The sequence below is a fragment of the Sus scrofa genome, chromosome 8 (assembly GCF_054392235.1).
Source record: "Sus scrofa isolate SSC_HxYL_T2T_F1_AM1 chromosome 8, Sscrofa_HxYL_maternal_Yorkshire_Landrace_v2.0, whole genome shotgun sequence".
NCBI lineage: Eukaryota > Metazoa > Chordata > Mammalia > Artiodactyla > Suidae > Sus > Sus scrofa.
Genome location: NC_139390.1, coordinates 13,138,408 through 13,156,429, shown reverse-complemented (window position 1 = coordinate 13,156,429; position 18,022 = coordinate 13,138,408). Strand labels below are relative to the sequence as shown.

The window sequence follows — 18,022 nt, the reverse complement described above, 5'->3', positions numbered from 1 at the left end:
TTGTTCTGTTAGTATGTGAAAAGGGTTAAATCTCCCACTAAAATTGTTGATTTAACCATCTTGCCTTATATTTTGGTTCGTTTTTACTTTATATTTTCCAAGAACATGCTGCTAGGTGCAAATGGATTATAACTGTTACATCTTCTCAGAGGATTTTTTTTTAACATAATTGTCCTGTTTTTCTCATAGCGCTTTAAATCTACTTTATAGCATATTAATATTGCTATACTAATTAGTTCATTTTCCCAGCTTTGTTTTTAACCTGTCTGTGTGATAGTGTTTTTGTGGTGTCCTTCATCAGCAGCATATGGCTGGATTTTGTTTTGTTTTTATATCTACCTAATAATCTCAGTGTTTTGAAGGCTTAATCTACTTAACATATCATAATACCTGATATTTTTAGAGTTATTTCTGCAACTTATTTTGTGTTTAGAATCAACAACTTTTTCTTTTGCTTGTTCATATTTTCTCCTTTTCCTGTCTTCATTAGATGGGAAGTGTTTCTTTATGTAACTTTTTAACCACCTGTAGACTTTCTTTCCATGGTTTTAGTTAAAATTTTAACATACATAATTAAATGATACATTATTCTAATACTCTAAAGATTACAGTATTTTATCTCCCTCCCAGACACAACAGGATTTCAAACCATATCCATCAAATGCCTCCCCACTGCTACTTAGTTTTAAGAAAAATATGAAATTGAGTTTTTAAATTTTGTTTTTTAATGAAATTTTTCAACATAATTTATTAATTTCAGCTCTCTCCATTGTGCCTTGTATCCAAGGGCTTCCTGCTGCATCTACTTTCCTACCTTCTATAGCATGTCTTTAATCATTCTTATGTTGACAATTTTTGTGTAGTAAATTCTTGTAATTTTATATTCTTAAAACATATTCATTTGCCTCTCCTCATAAATAACAATTCAGCTGGTTTATTATTCTTGATTGATATTTTGCAACTGTACTTAAGAGTCTTCTGGAAATTCCTGCTGCGGCACAGCTGGGTTAAGAATCTGACTGCAGTGGCTCAGGTTGCTGCAGAAGCGCAGGTGTGATCCCCAGTCTGGCGGAGGGTGTTAAGGGATCTGGCATTGCCACAGCTGAGTCACAGGCACAGGTCACAAATGAGGCTTGGTTCTGATACCTGGCCTGGGAACTTACATATGCCATGGGTGTGGACAATAAAAAGAGAGAGAGAGAGTCTTCTGGCCTCTGTTTTTGCACATCGAAGTCTATTGTGAGTCCAATGTCTGTTTCTTTATAGATAGTATGTCTTTTCTGTCATAGCTTTAAATTTTTCGTTTCTCTCTGATACTCTGCAGTTTCCTTACAATGAGAAAACAGTGTTAAACACAGAGTGAATTCCTCAGTACTATTTCTTTAATTCACGAATTCTCCCTTTGTGTCCAATCAAGAGACGATTTTCTTAGGAAGTAGGATTTCCTATCCTTCCCTCCTCAGCTATCTATAAGGAGGAATGTTCCTTCTTCTTGACCCACTCCTTCCACACTCCTAGCACCTGATTGCTGGGTGACAGCCATTACTTCATGCTCTTTGATCACATGGAGCTAATCCATCATAAAGACTATCTGTCTGGGAGTTCAGTCTTTCTCCTTCTGGATTCTGAACTGGTATGAGGCAGCAATTCTGGGTATGTGTGCCACCTCAAAATTTTCCATAGGTGGGATCCAGACTGGAGTGTGGGGATAAGCTAGAGAGAGGCAAGGCAAGCAGAAATCAGCAAAACTATTTGGCACTTGGTTGCATAGTTTGGCCTTATCTTCCAACCTAGCTTTTGTTATTGGTGATAAAACTCACTTTTTACTTTCTACTCTAATTTTTTACTCTAATATTTTTTAATTGAGATGTAATTCACATACCATAATATTCATCCCTTTAAAGTATATTATTTATTCATTTTAATAGGTTTACAAAGTTGTGCAACCATACTGTTTAGTTCCAGAACATTTCATCATGCCAAAAACAAACCTTGTATCCATTAGCAGTCATACCCACCCTACTCAACGCCCGCCCCCTGGAAACTACTAATCTTCTGTCTCTGTGGATTTATCTACTTGGTCATTTTGTATAAATGGAATCATACGAAATACATCTGGCTTCTTCAATTTAATAAAGCTCAACTTACACTTTTTATTTATCTGGCTCCTGAATCTACCCCTCAACTGGTTTCAAAAAAGTGAGGTAAGTCAAGGAGACTGATTCCTCCAGCTCTGTTTCTCTTTCTCAGGACTGCTTGGCTATTTGGGGTCTTTTGTGTTCCCATACAAATTTTTTAAATGTTTGTTCTAGTTCTGGAAAAAAATGCCCTTGGTAATTCAATGGGGATTGTATTGAATCTGTAGATTGCCTTGTGTGGTATAGCCATTTTAACAATATCAGTTCTTCCAATCCAAGAACATGGTATATCCTTCCATACATTTGCATCATCTCTGATTTCTTTCATCAGCATCTTTTAGTTTTCAGAATACAGGTCATTTGCCTCCTTAGGTAGGTTTATTCCTAGGTATTTTATTATTTTTGATGTGATGGTAAATGGGATTGTTCCCTTAATTTCTCTTTCTGATCTTTTGTTGTTAGTGTATAGAAATACAAGAGATTTCTATGTATAAAATTTGCATCCTGCAACTTTACTTAATTCATTGATAAGCTCTAGTAGTTTTCTGATACCATCTTTAAGATTTTATATTTATAGTATCATGTCACCTAAGCAGTGACAATTTTACTTCTTCTTTTCCAATTTGGATTTCTTTTTTTTTTTTTTTTTTCTTCTCTGATTGCCACGGTTAGGACTTCCAAAACTACGTTGAGTAAAAGTGGCAAGACGGGACATCCTTGTCTTGTTTCTAATCTTAGAAGAAATGCTTTTAGCTTTTCACTACTGAGTGTGATGTTACTTGTGGGTTTGTTATATATGGCCTCTATTATGTTGAGGTAGGTTCCCTCAATGCCCACTTTCTGGAGAGTTTTTAATCACAAATGAGTGTGGAATTTTGTCAAAAGCTTTTTCTACACCTATTGAAATGATCATATGGTTTTTATTCTTCAGTTTGTTAATGTGGTGTATCACACTGGTTGATGTGTGGATATTGAAAAATCCTTGTATCTCTGGGATAAATCCTACTTGATCATGCTGTATGATCCCTTTAATGTACTGTTGGATTCAGTTTATTGGTATTTTGTTGAGGATTTTTGTATATATGTTCATCAGTGATACTGGCCTGTAATGTTCTTTTTTTGTGGTATCTTTGGTTTTTTATCAGACAAAGATCTTTGTCTATTTTTGTCAGGGTGATAGTGGCTTTATAGAATAAGTTTGGGAGTATTCCTCCCTCTGCAATTTTGGGGACTAGTTTCAGAAGTATAGATGTTAACTCTTCTCTACATCTTTGATAGAATTCACCTATGAAGCTGTCTGGTCCAGGACTTTTGTTTGTTGGGAGTTTTTTAATCACAGTTTCAATTTCAGTACTTGTGACTGGTCTGTTCATGTTTTCTGTTTCTTCCTGGTTCAGTCCTATAAGGTTGCACCTTTCTATGAATTTGTCCATTTCTTCTACACTGTCCATTTTATTGGCGTATAGCTGCTTGTAATAATCTCATGATCCTTTGTATTTCTTTGGTATCAGTTGTAACTTCTTTTTCATTTCTAATTTTATTGATTTGAGCCCCGTCTCTTTTTTATTGATAAGTCTGGCTAAAGGTTTACCAATTTTGTTTATCTTTTCAAAGAATTAGCTTTTAGTTTCATTAATCTTTTATATTGTTTTCTTAAGTTCTATTTCATTTATTTCTGCTCTCATCCCATTTCCCATCACATCAAAAATAATAAAATACCTAGGAAGAAACCTACCTAAGGAGGCTAAAGACCTGTACTATGAAAGCTATAAGTTTTCTGATGAAATCTGATGAAAAAATCAAACCTGTACTATGAAAGCTATAAGATTTCTGATGAAAGCTGATGAAAAAATCAAAGGTGACACAAACAGATGGAAAGATGTACCATGTTCTCAATCAGAAGTATAAATATTGTCAAAATGACTATAACACCAAAGGCAATCTAGAGATTCAATGTAAACCCTATCTAATTGCCAATGGTATTTTTCACAGATCTAGAACAAAAAATTCTTTAATTTGTGTAGAAATACAAAAGACCTCAAATAGCCAAAGCAATCATAAAAGAGAAAAATGGACCTAGAGGAATCAGGCTCCCTGACTTAAGACTATATTACAAAGCTATAGTCATCAAAAAAGCATGGCACTGACTCAAAAACCAAAATATAGTTCAGTGGAACAGAATAGAAAGCCCAGAAATAAGCTCACATGTCCCTGGTCAATTAATCTACAACAAAGGAAGCAAAAATACACAGTGAAGAAAATACAGCCTTTTCAGTAAGTGGTGCTGAGAAAACTGGACAGCTACATGTAAAAGAATGAAATTAAAACATTCTCTAACACTACACACAAAAATAAAAACCTAAATATAAGATCAATCCCCATAAAACTTAGAGGAAAACACAGGACACTCTTTGACATAACTGCAGCAACATCTTTTTGGATCTACCTCCTAGAGTAATGAAAATAAAAACAAAACTGAACAAGTAGGACCTAATTAAACTTAAAAGATTTTGCACGGTGAAGAGAACCATAAACAAAATGAAAAGACTTCCCACAGAATGAAACAAAATATTTGCAAATCAAACAACTGGCAAGGGATTAACCCCCAAAATATATAAACAGCTCAAGCAACTCAAAAAAAAAAAAAAAAAAAAAAACTTGGAGTCCCCATTGTGGCTCATTGGTAATGAACCCAACTAGTATACCTGAGGACGCAGGTTTGATCCCTGACCTTGCTCAGTAGGTTAAGGATCCAGCATTGCCATGAGCTGTGGTGTAAGTTGCAGATGTAGTTTAGATCCTGCCTTGCTGTGGTTGTGGCCTAGGCCAGCAGCTGCAGCTCCAGTTTGACCCCTAGCCTGGGAACTTCCATATGCCACAAGTGCAGCTCTAAAAGGCAAAAAAGCAAAACAAACCAAACAAAAGAAAACCCAGTCAAAAAATGGGCAGAAGATCAATAGACATTTATCCAAAGAAGATATATAGATGACCAAAAAGCACCTTAAAAGATGTTCAACATTGCTAATTATTAGAGAAATGCAAGTCAAAACTACAGTGAGATACTGTCTTGCACTTGTCAGAGTGGCTCTCATCAAAATGTCAACAAACAATAAACAGTGGAGAGGGTTTGAAGAAAAGGGAACACTTCTATACTGTCACGGGGAATATGAATTGGTATAACCACTGTGGAGAACAGTATGGAGGCTCTTTAAGAAACTAAAAATTAAACTAGATGATCTAGCAATCCATTGGGCATATATCCAGAGAAAACCATAATTTGAAAAGATACATACACCCCAATGTTCATCACAGCACTATTTACAATAGTCAGGACATGGAAGCAACCTAAATGTCCATCCACAGGGTAACAGATAAAGAAGATATGATACACATACACAATGGAGTATTACTTAATCATAAAAAAGAATGAAATAATGGCATTTGCAGCAACATGGATGGAACTAGAAATTATCATACTATTAAGTCAGAAAGAGGAAGACAAATATCATAGGAGATCATTTTCAATTAAAATATCATAGGAGATCATACTATTAAGTCAGAAAGAGGAAGACAAATATCATAGGAGATCATTTTCAATTAAAAAAATGATTGAAATGAATTTACTTACTAAACAAAAACAGATTCACAGACTTTGAAAATAAACTTCTGGTTATCAAAGAGGAAAGATGAGGGAGATAAAATAGGAGTTTGGGATTAACACACATACACATACACGCTATTATATATATAAACAAGGACCTATGGTGTAGCACAGAAAACTCTATTCCACATTCTATAATAACCTATATCAGGAAAGAATCTGAAAAAGAATGGCTATATGTATATGTATAACTGAATCACTCTGCTGTACACCTGAAACTAACACAACATTGTAATCAACTATACTCCAATAGAAAATAAAAATTAAATTAAATTGAACAAAAAGAAGAAAACACAGACTAGACAGAGATAACTTTGTTAGGTCTCAAGTTTTCCTAACAAAATGCTGATCAAAATGAAATTTCATGAGCTATTCCACAGCGTTAGGAATGGGGGAGAAAAACGTCACAGACTCCTTACTTCTCTGGTATTTAATACAATCTTCAGATCTTTCTGTTATCTCTTTTAGTAAAACTCAGCTTCATAAACCTGGATGTGAACAGTGAAAGAAATAAAAAGAAGACGACTTCCCCAGAAAGTGGTGTAAAGAGGGGTGTCATTTATGGAGCCCACAAAATCCTACATAATTTTCTACTTCTTAGTCTCACTAACCATAATTTTAATCCCCAAGATTTACTTATAAAGCTTCATGTTCTTAGCCTAGTTTTATTTTATTATTTATTTTCCAATTTTAAGTAAACTCTTTGTATTTTAATTCACATACAGAAAAGAGTATAAATCATAAGTATATACAGCTTAATAAATTATCACAACCTAGTCAACAAATATTATTACTACCCCAAAAGTCTCTCAAACGTCCTCTGCAGCCTGTTTGTTTCTTCTACATCGTACAAAGTAACACTATACTTATCCTTACTTCTTAAAACCACACAGTTTTGCCAGTTTTTAAAGTTTATAAAACAGGAATCATATAGCACAGTTTTTTTTAATACTGTGTTCTTTGGCTCATCTTATATGTAATATTTCTAGATTTAACAGAAGGTATGTCTTTGCTTTTTGCTTTGATGCCTTAAACACATTTATACCAAAGTCTTTGTCAGATTGGTTCCAAAATAATTTCATCTGGAATGAATTCATGTTCTAATTTTTAAAAATTATGTTCATTGTTCTTTTCAGCATTATTTTTTTCATGCATTTAAAAATTCTGTTTACAAGCTTGTTTGGAGTAGATGGCTATTTGTTTAAAAGTTTTAAATGCTATCTTTGCGTGTCTGTCTTATTTTAGCCTTTTACACTCAAATCTTTCCTGTATAGAAGTTTTGTAGTTATCTCTACTGGTCAGCCTGGTTTCCCAGTCCAGATCCAGGCCTTCTCCATTACAATGGGAATGCACAGATACAGATGCAAAGCCAGCGGACAGCTGGAATCTAGTTTCTATTCATGAGCCTGTGTTTTTGTCCGTCTCCATCTCTGCTCCTGCCTTCACTTCCCAAACTCCTCCCCATACCACAGGCTACAGCTTTTTAAAGCCAATCACCAATTACACTTCATGAGGCATTTTTTTAAAATTCCAAGTGGTAGAAACTATGCTGCCTTAATCAAGGACACAGATGTACTCCCCCACCTAACAAGGAGCTCGACTGCAAAAACAAAGCTCCAGATCTACTCCCTACTTCAAAAGAGAAAGCCCAGTAGATCTGTGCTACCTACAGCTGTCACCAACACGGTGTGTTTCTATTGGCCTTCAGTTTAGAATCTCCCACTAAGTTTTTAATAAACCATTTGCTCTTATACATCTACTATTATGTGCTTAGAACAACAACAAAAAAAAGGTATTTACACAGCATGAACTCACTGGCCTACCTTGAACACATGTCTCAACTCTTTTCGCAAGGACATATAAGCTGATTTACGGTAACAATGCTCTCTAAAAAGGGTTCTCCTAAGTGATCATTTGGCTACTTTATCTAACAGATATACTGGCTTTCTCTCAAGCCTTCCCTTGTTGATATTTCTTGGCACATTTCATATGAAGCACATCCCTGGGTCTAAGAAGCTCTCACTTCACCTGTTTTCCCTAATTATCTTCCTTCCTCTGTAACAGTTTCATCTCTAGTTCATTCAACTCCCATTCCCTTAATTTATAAGTTCCCCAAAATAACTCCAAGTATTTTCCTCTTTTGTTTCTCTTTATACTCTCCTTGGATGACCTCCTGCGATTTCATGTCATCAAATGTCATTTCTACTCCCAAGTCTCTGTTTATACTGCTAATGCTTCTTCCTACTTTCACTGCTGCATTTCCCATTGTCTTCTAGAGATTTCCACCTTGAAAAGCTGCCAACTTCTTATACACACTCATCTTAACTCCCACTATTACCTCCACCATATCCGTTCTCCCTCCTCAGCATCCCCACTTTCCCAGATATTTGGATAAAAACCGCTAAGGTAACTTTCAGTTCCTTCTTTCCCTTGTCCTTCACAACTAGTCAGTCATGAAATTCCATAGGTTTGACCCCATTCCCTTTTCGTGGCTACTTCAGCTACTTCTCTAGTTAGAGCTCTAATAACCTCTTCCCTGAATCATGTAGTGGGCCCCAGCTCAGTTCCCTAAGTTTAGTCTTTTTTCCCCTAATGCACCTGATATTCAGGCCCCATAGTCATATTCCTACGGTTCAGTTTAATCAAGTCATTTCCTTGCTTGAAAACCATCAGTGCCTCCACAGTTCAGGCAGAGTAGCATACAACATATTTTGGCTGCCTTTCAAAAGACTCAATGACCTGGAAGAAATCTACTTTTCCTTCTGCATTCCTCTAACCATGCTTAAATCATGTCCTGTGTTGCAGCTACTCCTAACTTCTTCATGCTCCCTTCATAAAACCCCTTCCTTTTCTCAAATTATCCTTCCACCTGGAATTTCTTTCTCTCCCGTCCCTACAAGTTCAAACCTAACTACACTTTTTTATGCCTCAGCAGAAAAGCCACTTCCTCTAATATTTATTCCATCACCCAAAATTAATCTCCTGTAACCTGAAACTTCTCTAGCATTCCATCTCTAGTTTTAATAAGCCACCTATCCCTGTCCTTCAGCCAGCATATTTATAAACATGTAGCATAATTACTATGAGACTATAACTCCCGAGGACAGAGCATATTTTACTTGTCTCTGAGTCTTTCACAAAACCTGGCACTATCTCTGCCTCAGCATAGCACTTAATAAGTATTTCCCAGCTGAGTGAATGCATGAAAGACATGGTGGAAGATATTCGTGTCTTGGAATGAAAGCTAAATGAGTTAAAGATTCTTCTCCTTCCAAATTCAATAATCCTCCAATTTTCACAGTTATGACAAATCAAAATTTATTACCATAGAAATTTGTGGAATTTTCATTAATATCAGGGAAAATTAATAGCATCTCCAGCAACCTTCTGGGAATATTTAGGCATAATTTACATCTACACCTATGCTATTCAGTAGGCTTCTATAACGTCAAGTGTCTGAAGGAAAGGCTTGGAAACTGAAACATACCTTAACCCTCCACCTGACCACACTGCAGCTCAGTGAAGTGAAGATCACACTTAGCCTCTTAGCTGACTTCACACCTGCAACAAGAATTTATCATCAGCATTGAGAGGGTCACTCTGGCCCAGCATAAAGCATAGTCTCAAATGGTGAAGCTATAATATTTAAGGCTAGGTTAAAATGTTTAGATCAAGAGTAAAGGAACTTTTTTCAGAAGTGAAGTCAGCAGATAAAATTTGAAACTTGAGTAGAAAATTAAGTCTAGTATCATGGTTGAGTAGATTGGCAGGGACCACCCCCTCAAATTCTAACATGTAGCAATATCAGGAATTCTAACCCCCTCAAAATTCGATTTATAGTTAGTATCTTGGCACTGTTTTTAAAAGTGTAACAACACATTTTCAGAAAAAGTCTGAGCAAAAATGGTAAATTTGCCTCTAGGCATGTAAATGTTATTGCATAATTAAACAAGACATGGATTAATGTGACTACATTCACAAAAACAATCCCAATTAGGGAGCAGTATCTTGAGAGGTTTTTTTTTTAACCCAAGTGCCCAAAGAATTCACTGTTTCAACTATGTTTTGACATCTAAGATTTCTTCCCCAGTGAAGCCTCAAGATTTCAAAAAAAAAAAAACATGGGCTTGAATGAAGAAAGAGCTTGAGGCACCTAAAACGATGCCTAGAAGCACTGCCGGGCTCTCTGCCAGCTCTGAGGAACATTTGTGTAACTATGCTCCCAGCAGGATGCTTGCCTATCTTTGGAAAAGTTTTTCTCTATAAAATCTCTGCTCACTTCGATAGTCTTTAAAATAAAACTAACTGTACACATTTAGAAATCACTACATCTTTATGGATGTCATAAAGTTAATATGTAATTTTTTGTACCACGGACTATCAACTCTTTAAACTTCCAGGCCTAGATAAACTCCTATTTTACTAAGTGAGGGGCATTTCAATTCTTGATTATATTTTGCTTTATATTATGTATGAATCCTACATATTTTTTTACATCTTCTAATTCTCCCTCTCACAGCTCTGTTTTAAGTGCTACTAAGTTACATTGAGCGCAAACACACCTATTTAGTTACGCATGTCACATGTCTAGGAAAGTGCTCTGTTTAAGGCATTATTTTTCATTTTCTCATCAAATCAGTACTTATCCCAGATAGATAATGACAGTGCCTCCTGAATCTTCTCTTCTAGGCCTGTGCTCTTGGTTTCTGCTCTGGAAGAATAAAAATCTATTGAACTCTTCACACAATGTTACTAGGAAACTTCTCTTGGGAGATTCTATAAAGAGACGACAGATTGCAGAGAATATATGAAGGGCCAGTGCACAGCACACCACAGCCTATGAGAACACAAAGTCTCATTTTGTGCTTATTCTTTGCACTATCCCAAATACCAAGTCTCTTACTACAGTACTTAAACCCTTTGAAAGCAATTTTAGTTCAAGGATAGTTCTTTAAAATTCAAAACTTTACTTTTGCCTTGTCTTTAAAGCAATTGATGGATAATGAAATTTTACCTCTACTAACACTATTACTAATAGCAGTAAATTGTATTTTTGGTTGGATGCTATTGAAACAACGTCAATTCAAATTATCATAAGTAAACCAAAACTGGCCCTTATGGCTAAAAAGATTATTTTTAGTAATTCTCAGGATTAAAGAAAAGCTGTAAAAATGAAGTTCTCCTTGATTCAGGGCTGCTGAGACTTTTCATCTCTTTTATCTCTGTTCTTTGGCCTCATTCTCTCCCGCAGATGGATTCCTATCAAGTAACTAAGGACTATGGCCATTGGCATCTCTGGGCCTATGTCAGATCAGTTACATAAAACAAGTAAGGAAGGACAGCCTAATTCCCACGGAATCTACATATTGATCCCCAGGAAGAACCTGATTATTTCTGCCTCAATCAAACACCCATACTTTAGATGAGAAACTATGATCAGCCAGACTGGGTCAAGAGGGATGGTATGTTACCACAAGCAATAAGATGGGCAGGCTCATGGCTCACAGAAAAGGTGAAAGAACGACAGCTTCCATGGCTCACTGAAAATAATAATGATTGGTATCTGTGTAACTTAAAGATCAGACAAAAAAGCCACAAGTGAACAAATGTGCTTTGACTGGTCTTTTAAAAGTTAAATTATCCTGTGAAACTAGATTGTTATGATCATTAAAAATAAATAAATAAAATAAAGTTAAATTAGCAACAACATTTTAGCGATTCCTCTGCAAAAATCCACGTTTCCAGATTTTTTTTTTCAAAAATTGAAAGATCTGATCACATTCCCAAACATTAACAAAAAGTTGAGGATGCCCACTTTTCACTGGCACATACGTCTTCCATTCATGCTAGGCTATTTCATTAATTTACGTCCCCCACCTAGGCCCTGCAGGCATTTGAGGGCATGACTCTTGAGAGGTGTAGCCCTTTGCATTCATGGCATTATTTCGTTTTGTCTTCTCAGCAGTGCTTTGGCATTGGTATTATTGTACCCCTAAGGAAGCTGAAATGGAGAGTTCTCATGACTTGCCCAAGGTCACATGACCAATTCATGAAGGAGCTGAGATTTGTAATACACACTTTAAATCTAAGGTTTTAAAGTAGCAGTTTTCAACTTTACTTTTAAGCAATGAAATACTTCCTGTCAAATGAAATCTTGGGTAGATCACTCATACATCCACCAGTTCTATAGCTGAAGCAAGAGCACAAGGCTGGGAACTCAGATTGGAGTCCAACTGGACTTGGGCACCTCCCATACTTTTTGACTCCATCACTACTCCTACTCCCCACTCAACTCATCATTGGCTCCTAATGCCTTTTTACAGAGCAAAGTGGGAGGCCTTGCCATAATGTTATTAAACTGATAGGTATTCTCTAGGACTCTGGGAAATCAAACCTTCCAGGGGGGTGAGAGAAATATATTTATAAGACATAATGTATTATAAATTTCAATACACAACTGCATGAGATATAACTATTATATATTTTAATATTCTCATACATATAGTTTTGAAGGGCACTTGCAGTGTAAATTAATATACCTGTTGGACTATATAAATGGTATTTCAAGAAAAGAGCTTTCAAAGTTTTTATAACCAAACAACTCAGAGGAGAGGGGATATATCCATCAGGGCTCATTTGGGAAAAGAGAAACCACTCTATTATAAAGTATTTAAGGAGTTCCCTGGTGGCTCAGCAGGTAAAGGGCCCAGGATTGTCACTGCTGTGGCATGGGTTCATACCCTGGCCCAGGAACTTCTGCATGCCTTGGGCAGGGCCAAAAAAATTAAATATAAATAAATACATAAATAAAGTATTTAATATAAGAATTAGGGAATTAGAGAGACATGGAAGATCCAGGGGAACAGCAGCATAGGAAGTTGCCAGTGAAATCCAGGAAGTACCACCCAAGGGCAGCTTGGCCAGCAGCTGGAGCACAGCTTGAGACAGCAAAGTATGAAGGGCACAAAGTTCCCCGGGAAGCTGCTCTGGGCTTGCAATGGCTTCCAGAGAATACTGGTTTCTCCCACTCTTCTGCTTGCAAATCTTTTTTTTTTTTTAATGGCTGTACCTCAGCATATGGAAGTTCCCTGGCCAGGGATGGAATCAAAGCTGCAGCCGTGACCTATACAACAACTGCAGCAAGGCTAGATCCTTTTAACCCAATCTGCTGGGCCAAGGACTGAATCTGCAGCAACCTGAGCCACTGCAGTTGGATTCTTGGTCCACTGTGCCACAGCAGGAACTCCTGTAAATCTTATATAAATTATTTTCATTAGGAAATCCTAAACTGGAGATAAGGATGAGGACATGGGTAAAAGTAGTTCCTGATTTCTCGACACGGAGAAAATATGAGAAGGGGTCATAGGGATGCCAAGATGACAACAAACCATCCAAACAAGTCACTCTGGAACAAAAAAAAATTGGGCAAAGAAAATAATGTGTTCCACATTTAGATGAGTATTAACTGAGACATGTCTGCTGAAATTCATGTGGTGTGTCTGCATTCACTTTGCACAGTATCTCCTGGTTGTTCTCTCTCTTGTGATAGAGGACTGAATGTTAAGATTAAGAAAGATGGACACTGACCAAGAATTATTACATGCAGGATGAACAGATATGCATGCATCAAGGGACAGAGTGTAAGTAAAACACAAGTTGAAATTGACATTTAGATGCAACAAGACAAACAGGCAGCTGTAGGACTTGATAGGATGGAATTCTTCTCAAATATAGAAGTGTACTGTCTTCAGAAAAACAGATGTATTATAATGAAAGATGGAGTAACATACTATATTAGAGGCTGCCAGTTTCCTACTTTCACAAGTCCCTTATTAGTTAAAAAAATTTATTTTTAGCTGGGCACATTGCCATTAGAATAAAAGTCTACGTTTTCACCCCCCTTGTAGCCCTGTGGCTAAGTGTTTACCAGTGATTACAAGCTGATACATTATGTGGAACTCCCAGGAAAAGTATTCATTCTTTTTGGTTTCCTCCTTCTTACTGCTAGAAGTGGAGATGTCTAGATACTCATATTGCAACAGAACAAAGGGTGGGGGAAAAAGTATACATGTAAGGATAACTTGATCCCCTTGCTGTACAGTGGGAAAAAAAATAAATTAAAAAAAAAAGAAGTGGAGATGTCATGGCAGGAGTTCAAGCAGCCATTCTGCACCACATAATCTTAAGAATGCAAGTCACCGGCCAAGTGTGGCAGGGGAAACAAGCATAAGTCTTAGTTCCTGATAAAACTGTAAAACCTAGCTCCAGACTTCTTTTATATGAGAGAATTAAGCTTCTATTTGATTGAAGCAAAGATTGAAGGAGGGGACTTTTTAAAATAAAAAGCCAAATGTAATTTCTAATTGATAGATGACACTATGGGATGACACTTGGAATGCAGGCTTAAGAAAAGGGCTGAAAATACATACATCTTCTGGAAATAGGTAGGTAGTCAGAATAAAATTATACAAGTAAAGAAGAAACACTGGAAAGACTAAATCATAATCAGAAAATAGAGAATACTAACTGGCTCTACAGAATTAGATGTCCTTTTTTTTTTTTTTTTTTTTTTTTTTTTTGCTTTTAATGGCTGCATCTGTGACACATGGACGTTTCCAGGTTAGGGGACGAATCGGAGCTGGAGCTGCCAGCCTACACCACAGCTCACGGCAACACGGGATCCCCGACTGAGTGAGGCAAAAAAACTAACTCACATCCTCATGGCTACTAGTCGGATTCAATTCTGCTGCACCACAATGGGAACTCCAATTTTCACATCGGACCCTCATCCTCAAAAAAACTCCAGTTCTTCCAGGTAACAAATATGATCATGTCACTTCCCTACTTGAAGTCATCTCCACTGACTCAGGATAAAATTCAAACTCTTTACCATGGTCTGCAAGGCCAATCTCCTCTGGCGTCTTCCTAACTCCCTGGCCTTATTTCTGCCTTCTTTCGGCATATTTCCCACATTCGGCCACATCTAAAAAGGTCCAACCCCTCTCTGATGGATCTGGAGTGCCCTCCCTGTCTCCTGCTTCCAACCTTGCCTTCCTAGGGGAATCCCCCAGTCATCATTTTTTCAGAGAAAACACAGATCATGGGCTTCTTTTGTGAAGTCTTCTCTGAATACTATGGACATTCAAAGAATGGAATGTTGCTTTCAGGTATGTGCAAAAGGCTCAGAGGTGAGGTTCATTTGAGGAGCAGCCAAGTGGTCCAGCCTGGTTATAACACTGGATACACACATAAGGCAACCTTGCTAGGGAAGCTCCAAATGCTTGGCCAATGATGCACAATTAGAACAACATTTAATACAAGCCTTCTATATGCAGAGTCTCATGCTAGATTCAGTAGCTGTTAAGTCAAAGGCACAGACCCTACCCTTAAAGAATTCAAATCTCCTAGAAGAAAGAGACTTGCAATAGGTTATCTCTATATATTTTGGGTAAATACTATGACATAGCAATCCATAGTGCTCATGATAATGATTATGCTATTATTTACTAAATGTTTAATGGGTAGGGCCCTTTTGCACATTATTAAATCTAAGATTCATAGTACTTCTTGAAGGCAGGTATTTTTAACTCCAAGTTACAAGATGAGAAAACTGAGCTTCAGAGAGTTTAAGCAATGCTATCCAAGGTCACACAGATAAATTAGTAGCATTCTTTCCACTACATCATGCTAATGGAAGTTTACTTAACTGGGTACCAATGAGGTGTCAGTGAAGAGTTTTAAGCAGAGAAATGACATACTCAGAGCTCTGCCTTTGGAGAATTAAAGTGGTAGTGATATAAAGGAAGGAAGGACAGCAGAGAGACCAATTAGAAAGCTATTGCAAGTCCAGGCTTGCAATGATGATGTTTAAAACAGGCTTTAAAAGAAAACAAAAGAAAAAATATCTAATTATGCTTGTTGTGTGTGGCAGTCACTAGGGCTGTTCACCAAATATTCTGTTTCTCCTTCTTTGGGGCTTATGACAGGACTGCCCTTTGCTCCCTTAGAGTTAGGTGTGGTCACGTGATTTGCTTTGGCCAATGAAATCCAAGTAGGCATGACAGACTTCACTGCGTTCTGTTTTTCCTTCAGCCAGATCAATGAAAAGTGATCCAGAGAGTACCGGCTCATTAGCCTGGGACCTGGAATGAGAACGATGTAAAATGGAGCCCCCTCTAGCCCGCAACAGACAAGAAACATTAGTTTATTTTAAGCTATGGGTTTTCAGATTGTTACTGCAGCACAACCCAGTTTACCCCAATTGATACCAGGTCTTTTCCTGAGACTTAGTCATTTCGAGCACTGCTTCTCAAACTTCAATGTGCACTTCAATGCCTGGAGATATTGTTAAAATTTAGATTCTAGTTCAGTATATCTGGGGTGATGCCCAAGATATTATATTTCTAACAATCTCCCAATGCCAGGTGGTGTGTGTAGATGCCACTAATTCACATGAGCAGTATTACAAAAGTCTAAAACTGCATTGCCCAAGATGATAGCAAACAGCTACATGTGGCTACTTCAATTTAAGTTAACAAAAATTAATTGAAATTAAAAATCCAGTTCTGAAGTCATACTAGTCATATTTCAAGTGCTCAAAAGCCCCATGAGGCCAATGGCTACTGTAGTTAACAAGAGAGGACTGTTCAAATGTTTACACCATCGCAAAATGTTTTATTGGACAGTGATGTTTTAGAGCAATAACCGGAAACAAAATGACAATCAGCTCTGGCAGCTTGGGGGATAGGAATGATCAAGACACAAGCAAGCAAAGCTGCTGATATCAAACAGCAATCTAATGGAAAGCAGAGGGGGTTGAGTCTCAAGACCTGAAGCTGAGACGGAAACAAAACGTGACATTCCATCTGAATACAGGACAAATCCCTGCACTGCCCAATCATTTTATTTTCCCTGTGGATCATTTTAAGAGATCCCATTTCAGGGAAGGCAGTTTCAGGGAGCCTCCTCTCTCTTGGCCATGATCTTGTCTGTCCAACTTGGCTAATCTATTTACTTCCCCCAGAAAACACACGACACCAAGTACAACACTTGTTTTTGCTCTCTTTTCCCCAAGAAATCAATAGCACTCAGAGAGATTGTGCCTGTAAGCACTGCCAAAAGAGCTATAGGATTACACAGTTCAGTAGGCATGTGACTATGTTTGGATGTTAGCTGCCACCTGCTGCCAGTGATGTTCTACACACTGGTACCCACCTCTCCTCTCGCCTCCTTTCCCTTGCTAGGAATTCAGACAACAGGAGAGAACTTGCTGGTTCATCTCATCCGATCTTTCTCACTTCCATTCACTCTGAAAATAGCAGAACTCCTTTTTCAGACTAAGCCTCGGGAAGGGGTTATTAACCTGAGACCCATAGATATGATGGAATTGTATGCAAATCCTGGTGTATACTGCATGATCCCTAATGCCCCCAAGACTAACAGGGAGGTAGGAGGACACGGTAGCCAGCTCTATCCAGACTCTAGTGGCCCAATGCCTCTGGAGAGGAGCAATCCCTATCAAATTACCCATTACATTTTTCACAGAACTAGAACAAACAATTCAAAAATTTATATGGAACAACAAAAGACCAAGAATTGCCAAAGTAATCCTGAGGCACAAAAATCAAGCAGGAGGTGTAACTCTCCCAGACTTCAGGCAATATCGCAAAGCCACAGTCATCAAGGCAGTGTGGTACTAGTACCAAAACAGACATACAGACCAATGGAACAGATCAGAGACCCCAGAAATAAACCCAGACACCTATGGTCAATTAATCTTTGACAAAGGAGGCAGGAACATCAAATGGGAAAAAGACAGTCTTTTCAGTCTTTGCTGGGAAACCTAGACAGCTGCACGCAAATCTATGAAACTAGAACACACCCTCACACCATGCACCAAAATAAACTCCAAATGGCTGAAAGACTTAAATATACGACAGGACACCATCAAACTCGTGGAAGAGAACATAGGCAAAACATTCTCTGACATCAACCTTACAAATGTTTTCTCAGGACAGTCTCCCAGAGCCACAGAAATAAAAGCAAAAATAAACCAATGGGACCTAATCAAAATGAAAAGCTTTTGCACAGCAAAGGAAACCAAAAAGAAAACAAAAAACAACTTACAGAATGGGATAAAATAGTTTCAAATGATGCAACCGACAAGGGCTTAATCTCTAGAATATATAAGCAACTTATACAACTCAACAGCAAAAAAGCCAAC

General features: G+C 37.5%; 1 protein-coding gene across 17 annotated transcripts in view; it reads right to left on the bottom strand.

The window, feature by feature from the left end:
• LOC106504595 (uncharacterized) overlaps window positions 1-18,022 on the bottom strand; it is a 666,799-nt gene that overhangs the window by 622,442 nt on the left and 26,335 nt on the right. For 10 of the 17 annotated variants that reach the window (XR_014812189.1, XR_014812191.1, XR_014812200.1 and 7 more), the window contains exon 2: window positions 9,287-9,360. The exons of the other annotated variants lie outside the window; for them this stretch is intronic. The gene's annotated coding sequence lies outside the window, so the exon portion shown is untranslated. The remainder of the gene's footprint in view (window positions 1-9,286; window positions 9,361-18,022) is intronic. 17 annotated transcript variants of the gene reach the window in all.